The sequence below is a fragment of the Bufo bufo genome, chromosome 6 (assembly GCF_905171765.1).
Source record: "Bufo bufo chromosome 6, aBufBuf1.1, whole genome shotgun sequence".
Taxonomy (NCBI): Eukaryota; Metazoa; Chordata; class Amphibia; order Anura; family Bufonidae; genus Bufo; species Bufo bufo.
The window spans coordinates 357,576,708-357,603,760 of NC_053394.1; the positions used below are offsets into that span (position 1 = coordinate 357,576,708).

Here is a 27,053-nt window from a genome sequence, read left to right on the forward strand (position 1 = left end):
GCCAGGCAGTGCTAAGGGCACCGGCAGCTGTCAGGGAGCACCCAGCACCCATGGGGTGAAGGAGGACAGGACTAAGTGCCGGGGTAAGACCTCTATACTGTATGCTACAACTACTACTTTCCCACTCTCCTCCTTCTAGAGCACTAGCTCAGCTCCATCGCTCGGAACTTGTAGCAGAGCTGAATTCCTCCTAACTTTTTAGCTCTGCACCCAATTGCACACCGCGATAACATGAACGACGAATGACAAATTCAGCTCTGTAAACGCTCCGTTTTTAGGCTGCGTTCACATCGTATCTTTGTCCCACATTTAACCTGTATGCATGATGTAAGGGGCTGTCGGGACTACAGATATGGATGACCTGTCCTCAGGACAGGTCCTCAATATCCGATCAGTGGGGGTCAGATTCCCAGCACCCCCGCCGATCAGCTGTATGAAGGGTCCTCTTCCATGTTTACCTCCTCATCCTCCTTGTAGTTGTGGTGCGGTGTAATTACAGCTATTCGTCGCCTTCAAGTGATTACACTGAACCGCGTCAAACAGCTGATCGTTGGGCTGGCAATGGGACCCCACCGATCCGATATCGATGACCTATCCTGAGGATAGGTCATTGATATCTGTAGCCCAGAGAACCGCTTTAAACTGATGCATCAAATAGATGCCACACAGTGGCCTCCGTCATCTATCACGTATCTGCTTTTTTGTTATTCAACTCCGTGGGATGTAAAAGTACAGTATACTTTGCCTCTCATCCTCGTCTTCCCCACACATACATTAAACATGGGACTAAAATGTGATGTGAACACAGCATTGATATGAAAAACACAGCTGCTTTCTTTCAAAAAATAGCGCCACACCTGTCCACAGGTTGCGTGTGGTAGTGCAGCTCAGCTCCATTCCCACCGATGGAGCTGCAATATTAGACACACTCCGTGGACAGGTGCGCCGCTGTGGATGAGAGCAGCCATGTTTTCCTAATCCAGATTGAGTGGTACAATGTGATCACTGAGGCACGTTGTGTCGCGGTACAGACACAGTCAGTGTAATGTACATTGGGATACCCAGAGTATTAGTGCAGGAGTGAGGAACATAGGGACGGGGTTGGCTGGCCGCACTTGGTCTAATGCAATGGACAAACGGTCGTCATTTCTGCCAGATTTGTTAAAATGTCTCTTGGTTTATGCTAAATCTCTATATGTACGTGAGCAAATACTCACCATGCATGGATTACATAAAAAACTTTAAACGCCTGTATTAGGACACTTTCACACTAGCGTTTTTCTTTTCCGGCGCTGAGTTCCATCCTAGGGGCTCCATACCGGAAAAGAACTGATCAGTTTTATCCCCATGCATTATGAATGGAGAGCAATCCGTTCAGGATGCATCAGGATGTCTTCAGTTGCGGATGCCCTTTTGCGGATTATGTGCGTTTTTTCTCGTACGGGAAAAACTGGAGTGTAATACAGTACCAGCAAAGTGTGTGAGATCCGACAAATCTCATGTACGCCTTGCATTTTCGTTCCGTGCGGGAAAACTGACTTTTAAATCCGCAGCGTGTCAATTCGTTGTGCGGATTTCACCCTTTTCAATGCAAGGGTGAGATCTGCTGCAAAACCGCATCGAAAACTGAAAGTGACACGTGTGGACATAAATTCGTACGGAAATTCAGCTCGGATCCGCGTGTATGTAAGGGAACGTCCGCATGAGGAAATTCCACATGCAGATTTTGCTACGGGAATGGGAATTTTCATTGTTGATTTGTCGGATGCAGATTTGCTACGGATTCCACCCTCGGCAGTGCGTTTAAACGGGTTGTGTCACTTTATCACGTAGAGAAAGTGAATACAAGGCACTTACTAATGTATTGTGATTGTCCATGTTGCCTCCTTTGCTGGCTGCATTCTTTTTTTTCATCACATTATACACTGCTCGTTTCCATGGTTACGCTATAGGACAAAACACCAGCCTATGTGCAACCCCAGAGTCCTGGTCACCAGAGAGGCTGGCACTATTCCCAACAGTGTGCTAGCACGACCACCACTGCTGGATCACAGGGTGGTCGTAACCATGCAATCGAGCCAGCAAAGGAAGCAATATGGACACTCACAATACATTAGTAAGTGCCTTGTATTCACTTCCTCTACGTAATAAATGTCATTTGCTGAAGTGAGAGAACCCCTTTAAAATCCGCAGTGTGGCTCGTTTTTCCTGCAACGTGCTGTGGGCTTGCCTGATGCAAATCTGCGGAGTTTCTATCCAGCGTGAGCATACCAAAAGGGATTAAATCCTCAACATAAACTGACATGCCGAGAAATTAATAAAATCTACACCTCAGATTTGTTTTTACGCAGCATGTAGTAAAACCTTTTTTTCCATACTTCTATATGCCCCCGACTTCATAGGCACATGGAGGATTTCTGTCCCCATCTCATGAGGTCTCCTATTTTGCACTGCGGAGTGACACTTAGCTGCCATACGATAAAACGTCTGCCATATTTTCCCCATGGATCTCGATACGGAAAAAGATGCGACGTAGCAATCCAGATAAAAGTCTGGAGAACAGTGGGGGGAAAAAAATCAAACCCCCTGCAGATTACGGATGACGTGCGCGGCAGTCGGCATTCTGTGATCTGACCACTCACTGCGCAGTTTACGGTTATCTTTCCGCTCCTGCTTCTGGCAAGATATATACGGACATGAAATATCCCGGCATGAATGTGCCTTTATGACTCCATCAGACGACTAACAATAAACAGGTCTGACTTGTCGGCACACAAAGTGGGATTGACAAATGTAACCGACCCCTGTAGGAATACCAGCCCGGGTGTGCGGGGCAGCTGCCGCCGCACGGACCTGTTCGCTGGGGCTTTGCAGTAACAGGTGCTGCTATTCATCGCCGCTGACCAGCTGACTGGGTTAATGATGGAGACACTAACCACGATGCATTCCCATAGGTAACATACACCACCCACTAGCAATACGAAGCTAGTATCCAGTCATTACAAGAGAACAGCTTGGGAGTTGCACGCTCTCTGCCCTGCCTCTGGGCACAGGCTACGTAAGAGACAGGGGCCGAGGAGGAGGGAGAGAATAAGAATGAAGGGACGTAATCCTAAAGGTTTCACGTCTGATCAAAAGCCCTAAAACCATTGTAAGGCCACATGCACACGACCGTTCCGTTTTTTTTTTTGTGGTCTGCAAACCATGGATCCGCAAAAAACGGAAGCCGCCCATGTGCCTTTTGCAATTTTTGCGGAACGGAACGGGCGGCCCATTGTAGAAATGCCTATTCTTGTTCGCAAAACGGACACGAATAGGACATGTTATATTCTTTTTTGCGGGGCCACGGAACGGAAGCAAAGGATGCAGACAGCACACGGAGTGCTGTCCGCATCTTTTGCGGCCCCACTGAAGTGAATGGGTCCGCACCCGAGCCGCAAAAAACTGCGGCTCGGATGCAGACCAGAACAACGGTCGTGTGCATGAGGCCTAACTGTGCGGGTTACGTGCGGATTTTTTCGTGCAGAGAAAACACAGCGTCGAATGAGATTTGCGTATATATTTTCCATGTGGAGATTGACCTGCCGTGTGGGTTTTGAGATCCGCAGCATGTCAATTGTTCCTGTGGCGTTTTAGTGTTGTCTAAAGGGTTGCGAGTCCGCATCAAAACCCATAAATAACACGTGCGGATTTTGGCGCGGAAAGGCAGAAAAATCTGCGTACAAAATCGGTTTGTAAACCCGCACTCGTGTGCAGGTAGCCTAAGAAAATAAAACAATAATATAAGCATGTCTGATAAGGCTAGGGCTACATGGCAACATTTGTCGCGCAACATTTTTTTTTTAATAAGGATAGTCAATGGTGTCGCACGGCGACACGAAAGTCGCAAAAAAATCCCTGCAAGATGGATTTTTGTGCGGGTGTGGAGTCGCAGTCACAGCATGTCGATGTCGCAGTGTCGTTGTACCCTTTTTTATCGTGCGATACATGTCGCCGTGTAGCCCTAGCCTAAAAGGAACCAACTCGGCCAGGAAACAGTCATATGCGCTTGAAGCCCTCACGCTACGTTCACAAAGTGCAGTTTTTTGGTCATGTTGTAAGGGTCCGTTCACAAATGACGCGGATTTTGGTGCGGAATCGGAAACGAAACCCAAGTTTAATCCGCATTCAATGCACATAAATGAGGTTTCTCTAACACCATTCACAGGCACCAGACAAAAAAACGTAAGTAGCGTACTGCTTCTTCTGGCAGAAAACTTGGCCGATGTGTCTCATTGCAGCATTTTTGTTGTTTGATAATAGGGAACAAAACAGAAGAAAAAAAAAACGTGACGCGTACACTGACTTTTACTCATCCACACGGAGGCCGCGAGGAGGGGGACCTTAAGGCCGAATTCAGGAGAGGGTCCAGCTTCTACCAGAATTCTATGTTGGCTCCGGACAGCACTGTACATAGTATAAAAAGCTCCTCCGCGGCGCTCCTTACAGACTCCTTCTGGTCTCTGGTATGTAAACGTCTGGGCGACGCCATGTGCGCTGATATAGCGAATCACTTGCTTCAGCAGTGACTTCGCCCCAAGTAGAATGTGAGGGTATGTTTGCATCTGCGGCACGCCTGATCCGGCAGCCTGAGCATCCACAAATGCCAACTGTCGGCTGGACAAAAACCGTCGCGTGCAACATTTTTTGTCCGGCCGAAACCCGGTAAGAAATGCTGGAAAGCGGCCGGATCACCGCCAGACCCCATTAGGCCTCATGCACACGACCGTTGTTTTGATCCGCATTCGAGCAGCAATATTTGCAGCTTGGATGCGGACCCATTCACTTCAACGGGGCCGCAAAAGATGCGGACAGCACTCCGTATGCTTTCCACATCCGTTGCTCCGTTCCGTGGTCCGCAAAAAAATATATAACATGTTTTGCGGACAAGAATAGGCAGTTATATTAATGGCTGCCCGCGCCCGTTCCGCAAATTGCAGAACGCACAAAGACACCATCCGTGTTTTGCGGATCCGCAATTTGCTGACCGCAAAACACACAACGGTCGTGTGCATGAGGCCTTATACTGAGGAATCCGGCAATACAGGATCTGTCGAAATCAGAAAGGCTGCTCTCTGCCGGAATCATCCTGCCATATCCACTGCCGCAAATGTAAATGTACACTGACCCACCAATGACGTGCCGCTTGGAATTGCGTCATCGCTGAGAGTGGTGCATATGACACGGTCTGGAGGTTTACACAGCGAGGAGCAGGACTGGATTCTCGACGGGCGGTGGGGATAAGGCGAGTGGCTTTTTTTGTGTTATGTAAAATGTTAAAATTGTGCTAGAAGTTAGATATCCCGTTTAAAATCCTCCGTGTTCCGGCCGCTAAACAAATTCTAAACAAATTGCAGACATATGGCATCCGCATTCTGTCCACTTTTATCACACATCCACTAGCTTGAATGGACCAGCCTTGTGTGGAAGCCAGACCTAAATGCTGCATGCTGAGATGTGCTCAGAAAAATACAAAGACTGGAAACAAACATAATATAAGCCCCAACTTACTGGTCCCCCCCATTAATAGTGACAGCCACAGGACCCCTATCAGTAACAGCTACAGCGCTCCCAGTAATAGTGACAGCAGCAGGATCCCTATCAGCAACAGCTACAGCGCTCCCAGTGATAGTGACAGCCACAGGACCCCTATCAGCAACAGCGCTCCCAGTAATAGTGACAACAGCAGGACCCCTATCAGCAACAGCGCTCCCAGTAATAGTGACAACAGCAGGACCCCTATCAGCTACAGCGCTCCCAGTAATAGTGACAGCAGCAGGATCCCTATCAGCAACAGCTACAGCGCTCCCAGTGATAGTGACAGCCACAGGACCCCTATCAGCAACAGCGCTCCCAGTAATAGTGACAGCCACAGGACCCCTATCAGCAACAGCTACAGCGCTCCCAGTAATAGTGACAGCCACAGGACCCCTATCAACAGCTACAGCGCTCCCAGTAATAGTGACAGCCGCAGGACCCCTATCAGCAACAGCTACAGCGCTCCCAGTAATAGTGACAACAGCAGGACCCCTATCAGCAACAGCTACAGCGCTCCCAGTAATAGTGACAGCAGCAGGACCCCTATCAGCAACAGCTACAGCGCTCCCAGTAATAGTGACAGCAGCAGGACCCCTATCAGCTACAGCTACAGCGCTCCCAGTAATAGTGACAGCCACAGGACCCCTATTAGTAACAGCTACAGTGCTCCCAGTAATAGTGACAGCAGCAGGACCCCTATCAGCTACAGCTACAGCGCTCCCAGTAATAGTGACAGCCACAGGACCCCTATCAGCAACAGCTACAGCGCTCCCAGTAATAGTGACAGCCGCAGGACCCCTATCAGCAACAGCTACAGCGCTCCCAGTAATAGTGACAGCCACAGGACCCCTATCAGCTACAGCTACAGCGCTCCCAGTAATAGTGACAGCCACAGGACCCCTATCAGCAACAGCTACAGCGCTCCCAGTAATAGTGACAGCCACAGGACCCCTATCAGCAACAGCTACAGTGCTCCCAGTAATAGTGACAGCCGCAGGACCCCTATTAGTAACAGCTACAGCGCTCCCAGTAATAGTGACAGCAGCAGGACCCCTATCAGCTACAGCGCTCCCAGTAATAGTGACAGCCGCAGGGCCCCTATCAGCAACAGCTACAGCGCTCCCAGTAATAGTGACAACAGCAGGACCCCTATCAGCAACAGCGCTCCCAGTAATAGTGACAACAGCAGGACCCCTATCAGCTACAGCGCTCCCAGTAATAGTGACAGCCACAGGACCCCTATCAGCAACAGCTACAGCGCTCCCAGTAATAGTGACAGCCACAGGACCCCTATCAACAGCTACAGCGCTCCCAGTAATAGTGACAGCCGCAGGACCCCTATCAGCAACAGCTACAGCGCTCCCAGTAATAGTGACAGCCACAGGACCCCTATTAGTAACAGCTACAGCGCTCCCAGTAATATTGACAGCAGCAGGACCCCTATCAGCTACAGCTACAGCGCTCCCAGTAATAGTGACAGCCACAGGACCCCTATTAGTAACAGCTACAGTGCTCCCAGTAATAGTGACAGCCACAGGACCCCTATTAGTAACAGCTACAGCGCTCCCAGTAATAGTGACAGCCGCAGGACCCCTATCAGCAACAGCTACAGCGCTCCCAGTAATAGTGACAGCCACAGGACCCCTATTAGTAACAGCTACAGTGCTCCCAGTAATAGTGACAGCAGCAGGACCCCTATCAGCTACAGCTACAGCGCTCCCAGTAATAGTGACAGCCACAGGACCCCTATCAGCAACAGCTACAGCGCTCCCAGTAATAGTGACAGCCGCAGGACCCCTATCAGCAACAGCTACAGCGCTCCCAGTAATAGTGACAGCCACAGGACCCCTATCAGCTACAGCTACAGCGCTCCCAGTAATAGTGACAGCCACAGGACCCCTATCAGCAACAGCTACAGCGCTCCCAGTAATAGTGACAGCCACAGGACCCCTATCAGCAACAGCTACAGTGCTCCCAGTAATAGTGACAGCCGCAGGACCCCTATTAGTAACAGCTACAGCGCTCCCAGTAATAGTGACAGCAGCAGGACCCCTATCAGCTACAGCGCTCCCAGTAATAGTGACAGCCGCAGGACCCCTATCAGCAACAGCTACAGCGCTCCCAGTAATAGTGACAACAGCAGGACCCCTATCAGCAACAGCGTTCCCAGTAATAGTGACAACAGCAGGACCCCTATCAGCTACAGCGCTCCCAGTAATAGTGACAGCCACAGGACCCCTATCAGCAACAGCTACAGCGCTCCCAGTAATAGTGACAGCCACAGGACCCCTATCAACAGCTACAGCGCTCCCAGTAATAGTGACAGCCGCAGGACCCCTATCAGCAACAGCTACAGCGCTCCCAGTAATAGTGACAGCCACAGGACCCCTATTAGTAACAGCTACAGCGCTCCCAGTAATATTGACAGCAGCAGGACCCCTATCAGCTACAGCTACAGCGCTCCCAGTAATAGTGACAGCCACAGGACCCCTATTAGTAACAGCTACAGTGCTCCCAGTAATAGTGACAGCCACAGGACCCCTATTAGTAACAGCTACAGCGCTCCCAGTAATAGTGACAGCCGCAGGACCCCTATCAGCAACAGCTACAGCGCTCCCAGTAATAGTGACAGCCACAGGACCCCTATTAGTAACAGCTACAGTGCTCCCAGTAATAGTGACAGCCGCAGGACCCCTATTAGTAACAGTTACAGCGCTCCCAGTAATAGTGACAGCAGCAGGACCCCTATCAGCTACAGCTACAGCGCTCCCAGTAATAGTGACAGCCGCAGGACCCCTATCAGCTACAGCGCTCCCAGTAATAGTGACAGCCACAGGACCCCTATCAGCAACAGCTACAGCGCTCCCAGTAATAGTGACAGCCACAGGACCCCTATCAGCAACAGCTACAGCGCTCCCAGTAATAGTGACAGCCGCAGGACCCCTATCAGCTACAGCTACAGCGCTCCCAGTAATAGTGACAGCCACAGGACCCCTATCAGCAACAGCTACAGCGCTCCCAGTAATAGTGACAACAGCAGGACCCCTATCAGCAACAGCTACAGCGCTCCCAGTAATAGTGACAGCCACAGGACCCCTATCAGCAACAGCTACAGCGCTCCCAGTAATAGTGACAGCCGCAGGACCCCTATCAGCAACAGCTACAGCGCTCCCAGTAATAGTGACAGCCACAGGACCCCTATCAGCAACAGCTACAGCGCTCCCAGTAATAGTGACAGCAGCAGGACCCCTATCAGCAACAGCTACAGCGCTCCCAGTAATAGTGACAGCAGCAGGACCCCTATTAGTAACAGCTACAGCGCTCCCAGTAATAGTGACAGCCGCAGGACCCCTATCAGCAACAGCTACAGCGCTCCCAGTAATAGTGACAGCCACAGGACCCCTATCAACAACAGCTACAGCGCTCCCAGTAATAGTGACAGCCACAGGACCCCTATCAGCAACAGCTACAGCGCTCCCAGTAATAGTGACAACAGCAGGACCCCTATCAGCAACAGCTACAGCGCTCCCAGTAATAGTGACAGCCACAGGACCCCTATCAGCAACAGCTACAGCGCTCCCAGTAATAGTGACAGCCGCAGGACCCCTATCAGCAACAGCTACAGCGCTCCCAGTAATAGTGACAGCCACAGGACCCCTATCAGCAACAGCTACAGCGCTCCCAGTAATAGTGACAGCAGCAGGACCCCTATCAGCAACAGCTACAGCGCTCCCAGTAATAGTGACAGCAGCAGGACCCCTATTAGTAACAGCTACAGCGCTCCCAGTAATAGTGACAGCCGCAGGACCCCTATCAGCAACAGCTACAGCGCTCCCAGTAATAGTGACAGCCGCAGGACCCTTATCAGCAACAGCTACAGCGCTCCCAGTAATAGTGACAGCCGCAGGACCCCTATTAGTAACAGCTACAGGGGGGGGGGGGAAATACCAAAAAAAAAACGAATCTGCAGTTATTTCATAGAAACTGTATTAAAAAAAAATCAATTCTGCCAAGCTGTGAAATGCATTCAGCTGTCTCACCAGTTAGTTTCGGGGAGATCTGGATGATACTATGACTACCATAGATGTTCATAGAGGGGTTGTCAGATTTTATGGAGTCCAGGATGGTAAGTCTGGCCGTGTTGGAAACGCGTAAGCAGCCGGAATGTGTTTATCTTGTCTGCAGAAGGAAGATTATACCTTTTTTTTTATTGCACTGGGAACGCTGGGTCTTGTCATACCAGTAATACTAATAGTCAGAACCAGCTTGTTCCTAAACACATCCACATCGGGCATGGGCTGGGGACTGACGGACACAGCTCTATATATATGTAGAAAAAAGGCAGCACTCCAAAAAATAAAATTAAAAAGATACTTTATTCACCTCAGTGGAAATGGCGACGTTTCGGCTCAAGCTTGAGAAAGGCTCTGATATAGAGCCGAAACGTCGCCATTGCCACTGAGGTGAATAAAGTATCTTTTTAATTTTATTTTTTGGAGTGCTGCCTTTTTTCTACCTATTGTTGTGGGATTGACTTCTCCCAGTGGGCCGTGCCCTCATTACCATCTTGAGGCTGTGCTGCCCTTTTTTTCACTTTATGTATATATATATATCTTACCTAGTGGTTCATTAATCTGCATCTTTATCGGGGGGGACTCTAATTTATATCCTGGTGACCTTCAGTATACTGACCCATCCTCCATATAAAGCTGCTCCTACACCATATACAGTCAGGTCCATAAATATTGGGACATGGACACAATTCTAACATTTTTGGCTCTATACACCACCACAACGGATTTGAAATGAAATGAACAAGATGTGCTTTAACTGCAGACTGTCAGCTTTAAAGGGAATCGGTCACCTATTTTGAGCCTATAATACTGTTAACATAGCAATGTGCAATAAAGCACCTTCATTCCAGCATGTGTCCTCTTTCTTTTATTCAACTTTTCATTCAGATGAAAAAGCGATTTTTTCTGATATGCAAATGAAGTCTCAAGGTGCCCAGAGGGGCGTTATTACTCTGCTCTAGTGCCCAGTAATGCCCCCTGCAGTGCCCAGCCCGCCTTTTAAGAAATAAATGTCCTCCCACATCGGAGCCGAACGGCACCGCCCCCTCCCCACTACGTCATTTAATTTATTCACTGCACCGTCCTTGCTTCCTCCTCTCTTGGCCTCCGAAATCCTGCGCAGGTGCAGTATCGCTGAGTGCCTGCGCCTGTACGATACTCCTGCTCCAGAGGGCAACAGCGCTCTGATTACGTCACTGGGCTCGGCGCATGCCCAGTGACACTATTGAGGCTGTTGCCCTCTGGAGCAGGAGTATTGTACAGGCGCAGGCACTCAGCGATACTGCACCTGCGCAGGATTTCGGAGGCCAAGAGAAGGAAGCAAGGACGGTGCAGTGAATAAATTAAATGACGTAGTGGAGGGGGCAGCGCCGTTCGGCTCCGATGACATTTATTTCTTAGGACCTTTTATCTGCTCATTGTAATTGGGATAATGAGGGAATAACACACACCTGGCCATGGAACAGCTGAGAAGCCAATTGTCCCATTACTTTTGGTTCCTTAACAAGTTGGAGGCACATATGCAAACTGTTGTAATTCCTACACCGTTCACCTGATTTGGATGTAAATAGCCTCAAATTAAAGCTGATAGTCTGCAGTTAAAGCACATCTTGTTCGTTTCATTTCAAATGCATTGTGGTGGTGTATAGAGCAAAAAATGTTAGAATTGTGTCCATGTCCCAATATTTATGGACCTGACTGTAGATGCACACTGGGCTTGGCCAGGTGAACGCATATTCTCAATAGGGAGAGGGGGTTAGGCCGCGGCCGGACACCTCTGGCGACAGCTTGTATATCTGGAAACAAAGGATTGGACGTGTTGAAGTCCAACCTCCGATTGTTCTTTCCCTCAACCTCTGCACTGTCGGGGGAAGTCTGGACACTGTCGAATCAGGGTTTGGCCAACGTCTCTCTAATGTGTATGGTCACCATACAATTAGAGCTGCATACAGGTGGGACAAGCTCATGTGAATGACCAGTCTAGTGATATACAGTAACCCATCAGCACATTAAAACACATACATGGACTTACACTGACTTCCTCCTGTCACCATGGTAGGAATGCAAGCTGTTCTCCAGCTGGCATCATTGCACCTAGCGACTAAGCAATCCTGACCAACACGTCCACCGAGCGCTGCCATAGTGCAGGACATACCAACGGTGACCATGACTGTTCATACAAACAATGATCTGACCAGGAAATCAGCAGTAATAATAGACGGCTCTCATCAATGTAAATGAGGTAGCCGTTTGTGGACAAGCCAGCGAATACCACAGAAGTAGTTTAACCCTTTAAGGACACAGCCAATTTTCTTTTTTTTCCCCTCTCCTCTCTCAGGAGAAAAAAAAAGTCCACTTTATACAATCCCATTTTCTTAGAAGGTTTCCCCACAATAAAGTGGTCAGAGGAGTGGAAAGCCCCTTTAAAGAAATGACATGCTGGATGATCCACAGCAAGAGATGCTTTTTAAAGTTGCTAACAGATGAGGACTCTGCACTTGGGACCCCCATTTATTAAATTAAAGGGATTATCCCACGATTAATGTAAAAAAAATAAAAAATTATATACAATTTAGTACATGACAGTCTCTTTCTAACAAACCTAGAACCAGCCCTGTACCTCACATGGATCCAGAGATCCATTCATTGCTCTAATTGTTCTGCTTGATTTATTTAAGGCACCTTAGGGGCGTGTGTGTCCATCTTAGCAGGACAGAGAAATTAGAAAAAGAGCAAACAGCAGGTGGCGCTATACAGATAGATTTCAGTGAATAACTCAGGAGCTATAATAAATTTTTAATGACATGCAATTACAAAAGTATTCAGATCCACGTGATGGTTTGAAAAACTGTAGAATATTATTCGCGGGACAACCCCTTTAAAGGTTCACCGAGCTTTCAAAAAAGTTTTGATATGTCATAGGTCAACATATCAAAGGTTTTGATTGGTGGGGGTCTGAGCGCTGAGACCTTCACCTACCACTAGAACAAGGAGAGAAGAGCGCTCCCATGGTGTACACTCTCTCCTCTGCAGGAGACAGACTTTCTATCGAGCCCATCTTCTGCAGAGAGAAGCAGTGAGGAGAGAGAGAGCATGCTATGTGAATGCATTTCTCTCCTTGTTCTAGTGATCGGTGGGCGTCTCAGGACTCGGACCTCCACGGATCGAAACCTTTGATATGTCACTAATATCGAGGGTGATTTTTCAAGGCTTTTACTCCACAAAAGTAGCGTCAAAGAGTTGCAAATTATGGCAAAGACTTTTTCTGTTTTGACAAATGGCGGACGGTCAGCGCCTCTGCGGCCAGCCAGATTTGCTACAAGTAGTTCGTACAAATCGATGTGTTCATCGAATAGAGTTCTTTAGCTGCAAGGGGCTGTCCCCGCTATTGACTGAAAGGTCGGACATCTCGCCTGGCCCTGACATTCTCGTGTCTGTATCGCTGCTCAGAGTAGCGGTGCAAGCGCAGAGGCAATACCGGAGCAGCAACTGTTCATGCGCCGCTACCCGGAAATGTAGCACCACATGCACAGTTGCCGTTCCGGAATTGGAAGCAGAGCCTCTGCGCTTGCAGCGGATCGGTCCAGCCCGGTCTATCAGGCGGCATAGAGCAGCTTCCTCAGCAGCAGGGCCTGTGTCTCTTAATAAATTAGGAGCATCTTACTCCAGGCAATCAAGACTTGATAAATCTCGTCCAAAAACGTTTTAAAATGGGTTTTCTAAGCCGGACAAACCCTACACTATAGCAGCGCTATGAATGGCATTCCCAAAGACACAAGAACATTCCACCGGATAAACCGGACAGAAAGTAGCTGTGATAACAGTAACGGAAAGGTTGTTTTTCCTGCAGACAACAGACCCTCTTCAATACGTGCCGGGACCCTCTACTAACACCGCCGTAGCGGATTGCATAGACTGGCCGTGTAGCATTCAATAGTACACTGTGAAATGCCTGACGTTCTGCTAACTCTGTGAGGTTTAGGGGACTTTCAATATCGTAGGTGAATCCCAAGACCACCAAAACCTTCTAAAACACATTTGTTAATACTTCCATCTCAGCACATCTAGGGTATAAAATGACACGGGTGACTTTTATTTTTGTATGGCTCCCCCAGTCTCTAACCGAAGAGTTTGTGCCAAGTAATCTGTAAGCGCTGGACTGGGGAGATTATTATGCACATCACACCCTCTCCAATGCCAAACCAGTTTAGGTCACGATAAGAGACGTATGGGTCATTTCAAGGTTGAAGGACATGTTTTGTATTTTTTACGTAGAGCACTTTTTCTGTTCCACTTGAATGCTTCCTTCTCATTACAGGTGCACTTTGCTTAAAAAAATAAGGTTTCACTAAGGCTACTTTCACACTTGCGTTGTTGTTTTCCGGTATTGAGAACCAGCAGAGGATCCATTCAGAATGCATCAGGTTGTCTTCCGTTCTGGCAGCATTGCGTTTTGTGACCGGACACAAAACCGCTACAAGATGCAGTTTTGTGTCCGGTCATCAAAATGGGGGGGGGGGGAAACTGATCCGGCACTGAAAACAATGTAAGGGCTCATGCACACGACTGTATGCCCTCCGAGATATACGGTCCGTGAGCGGGCCATATGTCCCGTAGCGGCATTGATCGCGCGCATGGGAGCGCACACCATCATAGATTACAATGATGCTGTGCACGTCAGGCCGCCCGCGGGGCTATTGTCCCGCACTCACATGATCTGTGTACTCCCGTGCGCACAATCAATGCCGCTCCGAGACATATGGCACGCTCACGGACCGTATGTCTTGGAGGGAATACGGTCGTGTGCAACGATCCTAGATCAACGGTGAAGGATCCATTTTTTTAGGACCCTGAAAAAAACGGATCCGTCACCCATTGACTTTCAATGCATTTAGTGACGGATCCGTTTTTTTCCATTTTGATTTTACACAACCGCATCCTAACTGATGTGCAAAATCAAAACGGATCCGTTTAATTCCGGTATTGAAATCTTCTGCCAGATCTCAATACCGGAATTAACAGCGCAATTGTGAAAGTAGCCTTAGACCCCTTTCAGACGAACGAGTGTCACGCTGCGGACTCACAGTGCAGCTCCTGTCCTGAACTTCTAGCACTGCCGGGGTCGCATAGCATTATATTGATTTATGATGCTATGTAACCCTTACAGTTCTGGCATGTATTGGATAACACTGACAGCATTATGTCAGTGTTATCCAATACATTCCAGACCTCTAGCCAGTGGCTACACATTCATCGGGGAGCGAGGTACGTACAATCAATGTGAGGGCCCCAGGAGTTTGATGGGGGGGGGTCATTATAGGGGTTGAATAACCCCTTTAAGTCCTGGAAACCCTTTAAGTTGGACCATAATTGTAGAAAAAACATGAGCAGGTGACCCAGGAATGGACATTTAATGATTATTTGATGCAACAGGGAGGTCTTTGAGGACTGTGCACTGTGTTCTCGGACGCTTCCTGTAGAGGCAAGCTGCCATCTCTTTACTAAGGCCAAAGGGTAAGGACTAAACTTTTCGACCAGGCACCCAGGAGCTGAGGACAAGGTGTGCTACACGGAATAAAAGGAAAGCTTCTTGAGATGCTGCTCCAGTAAAATGAGATGATAGAAGCATTTGGTATACTACAGGAACTTATAGATTCATACCGTATCGTATATATTCACTATATATACACACAATGCTGCACGTACATCAGATGTCTACAGATGGGAAAAAGCAGCAAACTTATGACACAACATATCCATGCTCCAATTTGCGACTTTTCAAAGGAGAGGTGAGTAAAGTAATGAGAAATCTGGGCGGGGTTAATCAGGAGAGGGCGGGGCCAGTATAATTATTATATAGTGGAAGTCTGCACCTGCTAATAGGAGTAGGCGTCATTTCACGTGTTAAAGGGGTCGGCCCATCTGGGACACTGATGGCATATTGCTAGGATATGCCATCAACCTCAGATAGGTGCCGGTCCGACCCCTGGGACCTGCTCTTATCTAGAGAAAGGGGGATGCACGGCGTGCTCTCCATTCATCGCTGGAAATAGCCAAGCCAATCTCACTTGGCTATTTTTGGAACTCCAACAGCGGTGAACGGAGGGTGGCTGGGCATACGCGGCTGCTCTCTGTTCGTGGGTCCCATTCTGGAGATAGGAGGTTGGACCCACACCTATCTGACATTAATGGTAAATTTTTACGATGTACCAAAGGTGTCCCAGCTGTGACAAATTTATTAAGAGCTGTATATACCTCATAATAAATTTAGTATTTTACTCCATTGCTTTCCAGTTAAGACTGGTGTAAGAAACATCAATCTTAAAGGGGTTTTCCGAGATTTTTTTTTTAACTGATAACCTATCCTCAAGATAGGTCATCAATATCTGATAAGTGGGGGTCCGATACCTAGGACCCCCGCCAATCAGCCTTTTGAGAAGACAAAGGCGCTTGCAGAAGAGCGATGGCCTTCTCTCAGCTCACCAAGCACAGCGCCGTACATTGTATAGTGGCTGTGCTTGGTATCACAGTTCGGCCTCATTCACTTCAATGGGGCTCAGCTGCACCTAAGCCATGTGACCGATGAACGTGATGGCCTAGGCAAGGCTGCGAGCGCCGCTGACATCTCAAACTGCTGATCATCGGGGGGACCGCGGTGTCGGACCACCACAAATCAGATACCGATGACCTCTCAGAAAACCCCTTTAATAAATCTCCCCTAGAATGTCTGGTGTCTCAGACTCAATCACGTAGACCAGGGATGCTCAACCTGCGGCCCTCCAGCTGTTGTAAAACGACAACTCCCACCATGCCTTTCTGTAGGCCGATAGCTGTAGGCTGTCTGGGAATGATGGGAGTTGTAGTTTAGCAACAGCTGGAGGGCCGCAGGTGTAGCATGCCTTACAGGGAGTCTGTCACCAGGAAATTCACTGTTAAACCAAGCACAATGCCTTGAAGGGCTAGCTCTTAAAACATATTATATAGCCATTCTGACATGGATTTTCAAAGTAAGTACATCTGCCTCATCAGGTCTAAGATCTATTTAGCAATGTATGCAGTTTGCTTTGTGAAATCTGGTGACAGATCCCCTTTAAAAGGGATTGTATGCACATGTTACATTATTAAATTTACATGCAAATCTGTTGTAGATTTAGATGCAGACTTGCTGCGCGTTTCACTCCATGCATTGCAAACGTGATGGAACTGCCAAAAGAGTCCCTTCGAAGATGTGAATGCTGCCCATTACACGATCCAGATAGGACTACACATTGCTCCATGTATTTCTATGCACATTTTCCCAGATGCCCTTCCACCCCCCCCCCCCCCCACTCCCCTGGTCCTAGGGGTGGCATGATCGCAGCACTTTATGATAACATGATGTGAACGGACTCTAACAGTAAAATACAAGTCCCTCGTCGGAAGTCATCAACCACCATTACCGTAATTGCTTTGGGGGGGGGTCCACAATCCCTGGATGGGATGTAAGTCTGTTCTAGTGTTTGACCTTTGTAACGTTGGCCATTCAGCTTCTATAGTTCTGTGGAGTAGTGGACGTCTGCTAAGTGTATGAACAGTCAAGGCAGCAGGGTGTCTTCCGACAGGACGCAGAGCAGGTGGGGTGAGAACGGAAAGGGTGTGCTCATTTTTAGTGGCGGTCTCCGAGCAGAAGTTTTTTCTCTGCCATTGCTTATTCCAGGGCACTGCCAGACTTATTAATGACAAAGCAGCGGGCGGCATGAATTCACACAGGAATGATAATCTCTATCCTGGAGCAGCATTTGTTTCCTACTTCCTCCATAACCGGGTTAAAACTTAAGCCAGTGAAGCAGAGAAAGCAAAGAAATCTCTAGTTTTTGCTGCGATCATATTCATATCTTACGATGGGGTCTCCAGGACCCATGAGGAATGTTTTTTTCTATTATTTGGCATTAGAATTAACTTATTGTTGAGTGAGGGTCATTAGATCTGTAGCACAGCAATAAAATATAAAAAGGACACAAGGGCAGAAGTCAAAATAAGGGTGTCACAGAGGTCGCTCGGCGGTGTTAAGAGGATCGTCCGGGTGTTAAATGCTGATGCTGTCCTCAGGATAGGTCATCAGTATCTGAGCGTGGGGGTCCGAATCCTGGCACCCCCGCTGATTAAAAAAAACGTCATAGACCAGTGATGTCACGTTCATCGGTCACATGGACATAGATGCAGCTCAGCCTCATACAAGTGAATGGGGCTGAGCTGCAATACCAAGCACAGCTGCTATACAATGGACATCAGAGTGCCATTGCCTCCTGATCGGCGGGGGTGCTGGGAGTCGGACCCTAATTAGTCACATCCTGAAGATAGGTCATCTGTATTAAGCACTTAAATGGCCAGTCGGAAGTAATAGCTGTTTGGCCAGTAGCTATCTAAGGTGTATGGCCACCTTTATAAAGTAGGACGGGGATATTTCAGGAAAAATTTAGATGTTGGGGCAGATATACTAATCCTGACTCATATTTAGACCGTATATAGACTAGCCAATCTATAAAGATGCACCAAATTTATCACACTGGCTGATGGTGGATGATAACATAAGCTTATGGTTGGCTTATGGTCCCTGTACACGATATGACGATCTAGCAGAGGCGTTCCTTCCCGACAATCTGCTAGTCACTAGCACCGATCTCCTCCAGAGTACGGGGAGGAGTGATAGCTGATGCCATCGCTCTTCCCCATACTGTCGCGTTGTTCCCCAGCAGAAGATCTTGATTACACAGCACGATCTGCCACTGGGAAACTATGATCTTTGTGCTGCACAAAAGATACAATTACCCGATGAACAAGCGTTTTGCTCATTTATCGGCGGTGCATTTACACCGCCAGATCATCACTAACAAGCATTACTAGTAACACTAGTTAGCGATAATCATTTCAATTGTCAGCCCATGTAAAGCGTCCATAAATTTTGGTGGTCATTGCTTCAAATGGGGTAGAATTTTGACATTTCCATGAGAAACTCTGCCCCAATGTGTTATGCCTAGTGCAGGGACTGAGGGGCCGAGCATGGCACAGGGGTTCTATCTTTGGTGCTCTTTGAAGCTGGTCATACACATTAGATGTGCGTCGGGTAAATCCACAAATTCGGTTCTTTTCACACATGTGGACATACAAATAAATTGAACATCAGCTGAACCTGACAATATTGGTGGGACCAGTCTATTATCGAACGTTTATAGTTGTCTCCAGATGTTGGGGTAAAGAAGGATCAGGCATGGCGGATTTCATATGCTTGCTCATTTTGTTCTCAAGGGAAATAAGCCCCCGCCAGAGATGTCTGCCTTATCACCCTCGTTCTATGGAGAACAAATGCACGCGAACAAATGCATGAATAATGAATATTCACCAACAGGGAACATTAAGGTGGCCACCTCTCCAAAACTAGATGAAGATGACCATACAGAGGTCAACTCCATATGACCTAATACATCATATCAAAAGAGGCTGTCCAGATTGAACCACCCCTTAAAAAAAAATGGGTGAAAGCGCTCCATAGGGCACATGTGTGTCTATCTTTAGGTTGTTCTTTGTGTACTGTACAATCTCTTGGGTAATTTTGCTCAAGCCACAACACCTAAAGTTGGAGTGGATATAAGTTGCAACAGTCTCCAGGTGAAGGCAATCATTGGATACAATAAAGCTGCACATACACATAAGATGAATGTCGGTGGGATCGGTGGACCATCTAATGTGTATGGCGGTGTCCCGACTCTCGACAGAATACGAAGCCAGGCACATTGCATTTCAACATGTCTGGTCCTTTAGTTCTCAAGAAAGATAATCCACCGCCAGTGATGCCTGCCCATGACTTTTTCCTCTTGGCCGAGCCCAGCGTACATTTGCATGGACGGCTCGGGAGGAATAGCCATCGTCCAAATAAACTAAAATGTATGGCCAGCTTAACAGTAGAAGAATAGGATGGAGACTGGTGTTGCTTTCAGAAAGCTCCAGTAAATCATAGATGTGTTGTAAAACCAACACTCTTCAGGACAGCAGAAATGAACTTTCAACACTGTAGAACAGTTCATAGATGTTACCAAATGTGTGCTTCAGAAAACGTTGCTCGTGCTTTAGTTGGCACCTTCATCATTATAGGTCACACGCGTCTAGAAAACTACTGGGTGGAAGCCTGGGTTTCCACGTTCAAAAATTGCATCAACAAACCTGAAGTCAAAGCCAGGAGTGGATCGTAAATGGAGGACAAAAATAAAGGAAAGACTGAGTCATCTTTCCACCTTGAATACAAAAACCTGAATGTGCAAACCAAGCCTAAATATTAAACCCACATGGCCACGAGTAGGAATGAGCGAATCGACTTCGGAAGAAACATCTGAAGACGATTCGCATAATACTTCATCAGAATACTGTACGGAGCGAGCGCTCCGTACAGTATTAGAATGTATTGGCTCCTATGAGCCGAAGTTATTACTTTGCGAAGTCTCGCGAGACTTCGCATAATAACTACATAAATTAATTTCTACTGTAAAAAAAAAAAGATTTCCCGAATTCTGATTCGGTTCCAAGTGGTACCTTGGAACCGAACCAGAGTTCGGAAAATGGGCTATGTCTTGAAAGAGTTAAAGGGGGCATTGTCGGAGAGTTGAAAAATGAGAGCAGCTGCAGGAAATGTTATTAAAAGGGTTGTCTAGATATGACGTTCCAACATCAGGGTGGTGTGACAGCTGCAGCCAGTCACTGGCCTCAGAGGTCTCATGCTGCCAGTTAGTATTACCGCTGAGGCCAGTGATTGGCTACAGCAGTCACATACATGTATGGCGTTGTCAGTGCCGTTCTGAACGGATACAAGCCTTTGCATTATCGGTGCGGATCCGTCTGTGCAGATACAAGACGGATCCGCACCGAAAGCAGGTGTGAAAGTAGCCCAAGTAATGTTTTTCATTTTTTTTTTTTTATAATTATTCAATGTCCAGTAAATTTCTGGTAATTTCTCCTGGACGACTCCTACGAGGTAATGAATATATGGCAGACGCAGCTAAACAGAAACCTATCATTCCTGTGCAGAAGCAAAGTAAAAAATACTGTCCGGGTTTTACCCCCAGCAGACAATAGGCAGTCTCAAAATAGAAAAGGAAATTAAAGGGGCATTGCCAGTTTACGTATTTGATGCATAAACAAAAGCAGAACAAGGATCTCTTTTCATCTTTATATTAGTGACATGTTCCTGAAAAGGAAATCTGCTTAGTTCTCCAGTAATACAGGTTTGGGGGTTGTCCACATTGCAACCAGTTTTTTTATTTTATTGTCCCACTAAAAGTAAAATGAAAAATTGTAAATTTTCAAATTGCCCTTATTTAAAATGCCCTATTGTCTTGTTGCTACAGCTCCTGCGCAAGCAATGTATCTCCATGGTAACAGACAACAAACATGTCTCTGTAGTGCAATCCTGCGCCTTTCAGCCTCATCCTTTCCTCAATTTGTCCTCCTACTTTGTTATAACTAACAGACATCTGGTAGATTAGACAGAAACAGATAGAAGCCAACACAACTGCAGGATCAGACTACACAGAACTGTTTGCAGTCTGTTACCATGGAAACGTATAGTCTGCATAGAGCCTGTAAAAACATAACGATAGGGGACTTTAAGACCTATTGCAAACATTTATCATTTTATATTCATTGAGAGAATAAACAGTTTGTGACGGCCATTGTATGTGAAAACAAGAAATCTTCCCATGAACATTTATGGTCACAGTGCACGTGACCCATTCATATTACCAAAACTGAATGATGAAAGGGGTGCAATCCCAAGTAAAGAAACCAAAAAAAGTGACAAAATGGTCCTTTTCTGATGCACTGGTAAAGCTGGGATGTAGTCCCAAAGGATGGCCACACAGGGGTCCTATCGGGCAACTTGTACCAAAACTAGTGTAGGCAAGGGTAGACATACTCATAGTAACTGAAGGCAGGGGTCTGCTTGGTTGATATGGACGCCTATGACATAAGCATCATTATGACATCACAACTTTACCTGTTCATACATAATGGAAACCAATTAGGTTCACGAAAATCCATAGTCATTTACTGAACGACTAAAAGACAGCGCAATTAGGAAGACCCAGCCCTCAATACCAACTCGGTGAATACAAAGGGTGAGGATTTCTAAGACCACTTATGATCGCAAGTGTGGTCTTTGAATGGAGAGGGCCGATATACATAAGGGAATAGAAAATCTCTCACCGAAGGATCTCGTCTAGATCAGGGGAAGGTCTTCTGTTGAGGTTTCAATGTATAAAACCAACTAGTATTGTAATGTCCTAAAATAAGACACAATACAAGACGCTAGTGTGCTATGTTATCTACTAGACAATCAGGGTTTACAGGAAAGCTTCAATCTCCGTAAACGATGACCTACACTTTATTCTTTTTCACCCTACGAGGGCTACCGGTAAAAATGTGAGAGCAGATTGATATACAGTTTTATAGGAAAAGATTCAGTAAAAATTGTATTTTATACATTTACAAGTCCTGCTCATTCTGGGCTTTGAAGTCCAGGGGGCGGAGCTAGCAGTGATTGACTATCTATGACTGAATAGCTGTCAATCACTGATAGGACCACCTCCTGGACTTCAAAGCCCAGAATGAGCAGGGATATAAATGAATAAAATACAAGTTTTACTAAATCTTTTTCTACACAACTTTACATCAATCAGCTCAGCTCCTCCTGCTCTATAACCTGCTGCCTGCAGCTCAGACACCATGTTCATCGTGACAGGTTCCCTTTAAAGTGCCACTATCAGGATACGCATCTGCAGAGCATCGCCATGAAATATAAAGCCACAGCAAGAGATACAGAAGCAGACTGGATGGCCAGAAAGCACATATATTTGTTATAGACCATGTCAGTACAGGATTACTCCAATGCTACCTCCTAATAAAAGGGCACATACCATCTCCTCCCTACATACAACCAAAGATTATATGGACAAATTCCTCTTCTTGCTGATAATTTTACTTATCTTAGTTACTTTAAACTGGTCACAAAATGTGATGGAGCAATATAAATATTCTACATACAACAATCTGATCTACAGATTTATTCCATATCCCTGGCAGATCAGATATTGACGATAGGTCATCAATAAATATGGCAGGACAACCCCTTTAAAGTGACCCTGGAAAAAAAAAAATACAAAAAAAAAAGGCCTCATGTTGGAGGCGAGTCCATATTGACAAAAGGCGGGGCAACACAAGCCACAAGTAGGCAGGGACATAAGAAGTAGGCATGGCCGGCAATACCATAGTGCAGCACAAAATACCGCCCCAGCAGAACCAAATATCACAGTGCACCATAAAATGCTGCCCAATCACCATACTGAGGATGGCAATACAGTTGAATCCAGGCGGATACCTGCAGCTACTAGCATTAATTAATACTGAGAGCATCAGATCTTTATGTACCTGGCCAGCGGCCATGAGGAGGGTTTGGGCAGACCCCTGGGCATCAGCCCACTGGGAAATGTCCCTCTAATATCCATGGCCGGTCCGCTCCTGCTCATGGGTTTATTTGTCTCTCTCTGAATCAACGATGTGGAGTAATAGGCTGAACTTTGCATTTTTCCCAACTAGGTGATATGCAAAATGTATTGAAGCCAAGTCATCCTCCAAGGAGAGAAAATCAGGCATAGCTGAACGATCCAGTCCCTTCATTTCAGTGATTGGTTGGGGTCTCAGCACCCAGGCCCCCATTCATCCAAGCTTCTCACATGTTACTATGACACGTCCAAAGCTTTTTTAAAGTTTAATTGCACTTTAAAGTAACTTTTATTTTAATTCTGTCCTCCATTCCAGGCACAGACTGTAGTCATTCCAGCTATCGCAATGTCTACCCAGAATGTGCAAGAAGAACTGCAGAAAATAGGAGAACGGCTTCTAGTGAAATTAAGGCAAATATCTCAGGCGGACACTGTTGAGATAGTTTCCTTCACCATCATCCTCGTCTTTATTGGTGAGTATGTGCACCGTATTGATTCTGCTCTTTACCAATGTATTTGGTCTACAGCTGACCATATTTAAGATTTAAGCGAGATCGGCTGACCATCTAAAGTGTAAGGGGCCTCCCAACTTTACCCCGGTGGCAGACCCCGCAGTAGATAAGGATTACACCGTTTTAGCATGCCCAATTCTTTTGTCCCCGGGGAGATGACCCACCACCAGGAGCGCAAGAGTGGATATCTTCCCTCTACCGCAGTGTTCCTCAACTCCGGTCCTCAGGGCCCACCTACCGGTCATGACTTGAAATTATCCCACAGAATGAATAGATGTGTTAAAGGGGTTATCCAAGTTATTTTTTTGTTCTTTCTATGTTCCTAACTAGGCAAATATAACAGCTTTCCAATTAACTCACTTTATGTCCAGTGGCTGGTTTATCAGATTTGACTGAGGGTCACATGACCTGTGATGTCAGCTTCTCTCCCTTCTCTGATAAGGGTAGTTTACAAGCCTGTAAACGAGACGTCACTGTGCTGGCCAAGCCCCCCCCCCCCCCCCCCCCCCCCCCCCCCCCCCCCTTCACTGCCGTCTGCTCTCTGCTAGGATTCTTAACCCCTTCAGCTGCACAGCTCTGCAGGCAGTGAGGAGACAATGCTGGGCACTGGAGCTGACATACTAGAGAGAGCATTGCACAAGAAGGTAGGGGGAAGATCCTATGTGTATTAGCAGTGTCATTATACAGCTGGGACTTGTAGTTCTACACATAAAACATGCTGCTGAGTCTCCCAGCAGGCAGACATGTCACTCAGGGCAGCTCTTGTATTCACTCCCTTAGCAGAGCAGGGGGAGGGGCAGAGATTGTTTTTATTGCATGTAAACAAAGGGCCAGAAAAGAACCAATGGAAATGAGGAAATATATATATACATTTTTGCATAAAACTTGCTTAGCTCAGTTATATATCAGATTTTCAGTGCTATATTTTTTTTTTTCATAACTCGGACAACCCTTTTAAGTCCTGATGCATGGACACTAATTATATCACGTTCTCAATACTAAGGAAATCCTGAAAGCATGTCCGGCAGGACTGGAGTTCAGGAATCCTGCCCTACCGTACAGAATACATGCACAATCGGTAGCGAGGAGAGGACATGTAAATGTGGTGTTTCGAAATAAAGCTTGGGTTTATGGCTGACCTATGAATTCTCCTAGTATGAATCCAGTGTTACCATTAAGTTTCTCTGTGTTCTCCTTCAGGTGTGGTACTACTGATGGCCATTCTTGCCTGTTCCTTCTGCTGTTGTGGCAACAAGCGCCGTATTACCAAGGTACAACCAAAACCGGAGGTCTAAAAGCCAACAAAGGTCTACATGCCTTGCCACCTAAACTGGACATTAATCTAACCACGATAAATACATGTGGATTGCCAAAGAAAATCACTGGACTGTGCTTATTTCTAGAGATTTAAGGACTGGATGTAAGGACCAATCGCACAATGCACAGGATAAACACATGGGGACAAAACTCTACGCTCTTTGACGGAAAGAGACAAACGGGCATAAATTTCATACCGATGCCAAAGACAGATCATTCCCTTGGAGCATGATGATTTCATGAACTCTTAATACGCAAGGTTAGGGACACATAATGCAATTTGGGGGAAATTGGGGGAAATTTACTAAGACTAGCTCTGGTCATTATAAAGTCTGCTGGAGGAAGATGCACCAAAATTATTAAGAGGTACATGCTTTTTAATAATTTTGGAAAATTGGGAGGAGGTCCATGCACCAGATTCTAAAATCTACACCAGCAAGGAATTGGCGTATATTTCTGGTTTAACTAATGCCAGTTTTCTTAAATCTGTTGGACCACATAATCACAGTCCCTCCAGCCCACTTCATGTTTAAAGATGCAAATGCAATGTAAACGACTAATAAGTCAAATTTTTTGTGCAAAAGGGACCATGCGCCAAAATTTGTGACTTTTTAATGCCAGCAAACTGGCAAACTTACAAAGTTTTCCCCACTGTCTGTATAAAATCTAATACAAAGTACAATGTGGTATAGTAACGAGGAAGCCATATGTAATCACAATCTAAAAAGGACTCATCGTAAGCCATTAAGCTCACAGAAAACCGAGGTCTCATGACTATTTCATCTCTAAATATCCCTGGATTGCTGGCTCCTAATGCAGCGGCTTGCGTGACAATTATACTATTAAACTGTCAAAAGACGATGCACAGAACTGGAAAAAGAAAAAAAATATATATATATATATATATAAATATATATACTGCTGGATTAACGTACACAGTGCAAATGGCCTCATAAACAAGATCCAATGGACTGGGGAAAAAAATGGAACAGTCACCCTTTTATTTTACAGCTATCATTTTTAGTGCAGTTGACTAAATGAACGCAACTATTTTTTCACGCTTCTTTTCATCACAAGGCCTCTTGTGGCATATTTTCGACTGTTACTTGTAAGAATCAAAAATAAACTTCCTTGTTGTTAAAGACTGTAAGCTTCCAACACAGATGTGAACAAGCCCTTACACAAGTTCATCTTTACCCCGTCCCTGACCTCCACCATATACGTACGGCGGAAGTCGGGTCTTTAAACAAGGGATCCGTTCAGATGCTTAGCGGGAGCTAAGATTTGCCTTTTTCTTGTTCTTCATCTCCCCCAAAATATTGAGTAAAGAGTGATTAAAAAGTCATACACACATCAAAATAGTATCAATAAAAACTCCAGATCGCCACAAAAAAAAAATTTTACACAGCTCCGTAGACAGAAATAAAAACGAGTTATGGGGATCAGAATATGGCAATGCAAAGAAAATTTTTTCCCTAAAGTTACGTACTAAAACACAAGCAAAACTTTACAACTGTAGTATTGCTATAATCGTACTGACTGGGAGAATGAAGTTAACAGGTGAATTTTACTGCACTAGGAACGCAGTAAAAGCAAAACATACTGTGGCACAATTTGAGTTTTCTTCCCCAATTCCACCCCTTTTGAAATTTATTCCAGCTTCCCCATACATCGTATGCAATATGAAATGGTGTCATTAGAAAGTGCCACTTATCTTGCAAAAATCCATCACACAGCTAAGTGAATGAGAAAAAAAAAAAAAATAAATAAAAAAGTTATGGATCCTGGAAGGCAGGAAGTAAATAACGAAAATGAAAAAATGAAAAATCTCACGGTCTTGAAGGGGTTAAAAAAGCTGGAGTAAATCTCTCTAACATATAAAAACCTGCCATTAAGTAATACATCCTAAGTGCCTAGTTTACCTTATTTTAGCCCTTTTGGGTGTTTTTGCTACTAGTGTAAAAAACTAAAAATGATCTCGGCGGTAGTCAGGTTCAGTACAAGCCACCCTTAGGGCTCATTCACACAAGCGGATGCCGTGTGGGTAA

At 46.1% G+C, this 27,053-nt stretch overlaps 1 protein-coding gene and 2 long non-coding RNA genes across 4 annotated transcripts in view; 1 reads left to right on the plus strand and 2 right to left on the minus strand.

Moving 5' to 3' along the window:
- On the plus strand, nt 1–24,995 carry LOC121005949. The gene is made up of 3 exons (XR_005779988.1): nt 1–83; nt 23,493–23,649; nt 24,889–24,995. It is a non-coding gene; the product is annotated as an uncharacterized LOC121005949 (long non-coding RNA).
- Nucleotides 1–27,053, minus strand: part of RECQL5 (RecQ like helicase 5) — a 104,336-nt gene that overhangs the window by 26,760 nt on the left and 50,523 nt on the right. The window lies entirely within an intron of this gene.
- Nucleotides 19,247–27,053, minus strand: part of LOC121005948 — an 18,691-nt gene continuing 10,884 nt past the window's right edge. Inside the window, exons 3-4 of the long non-coding RNA XR_005779987.1 lie at nt 25,737–26,282; nt 19,247–19,257 (exon numbers count right to left, since the gene is read on the minus strand). This is a non-coding gene — a long non-coding RNA (uncharacterized LOC121005948). The remainder of the gene's footprint in view (nt 19,258–25,736; nt 26,283–27,053) is intronic.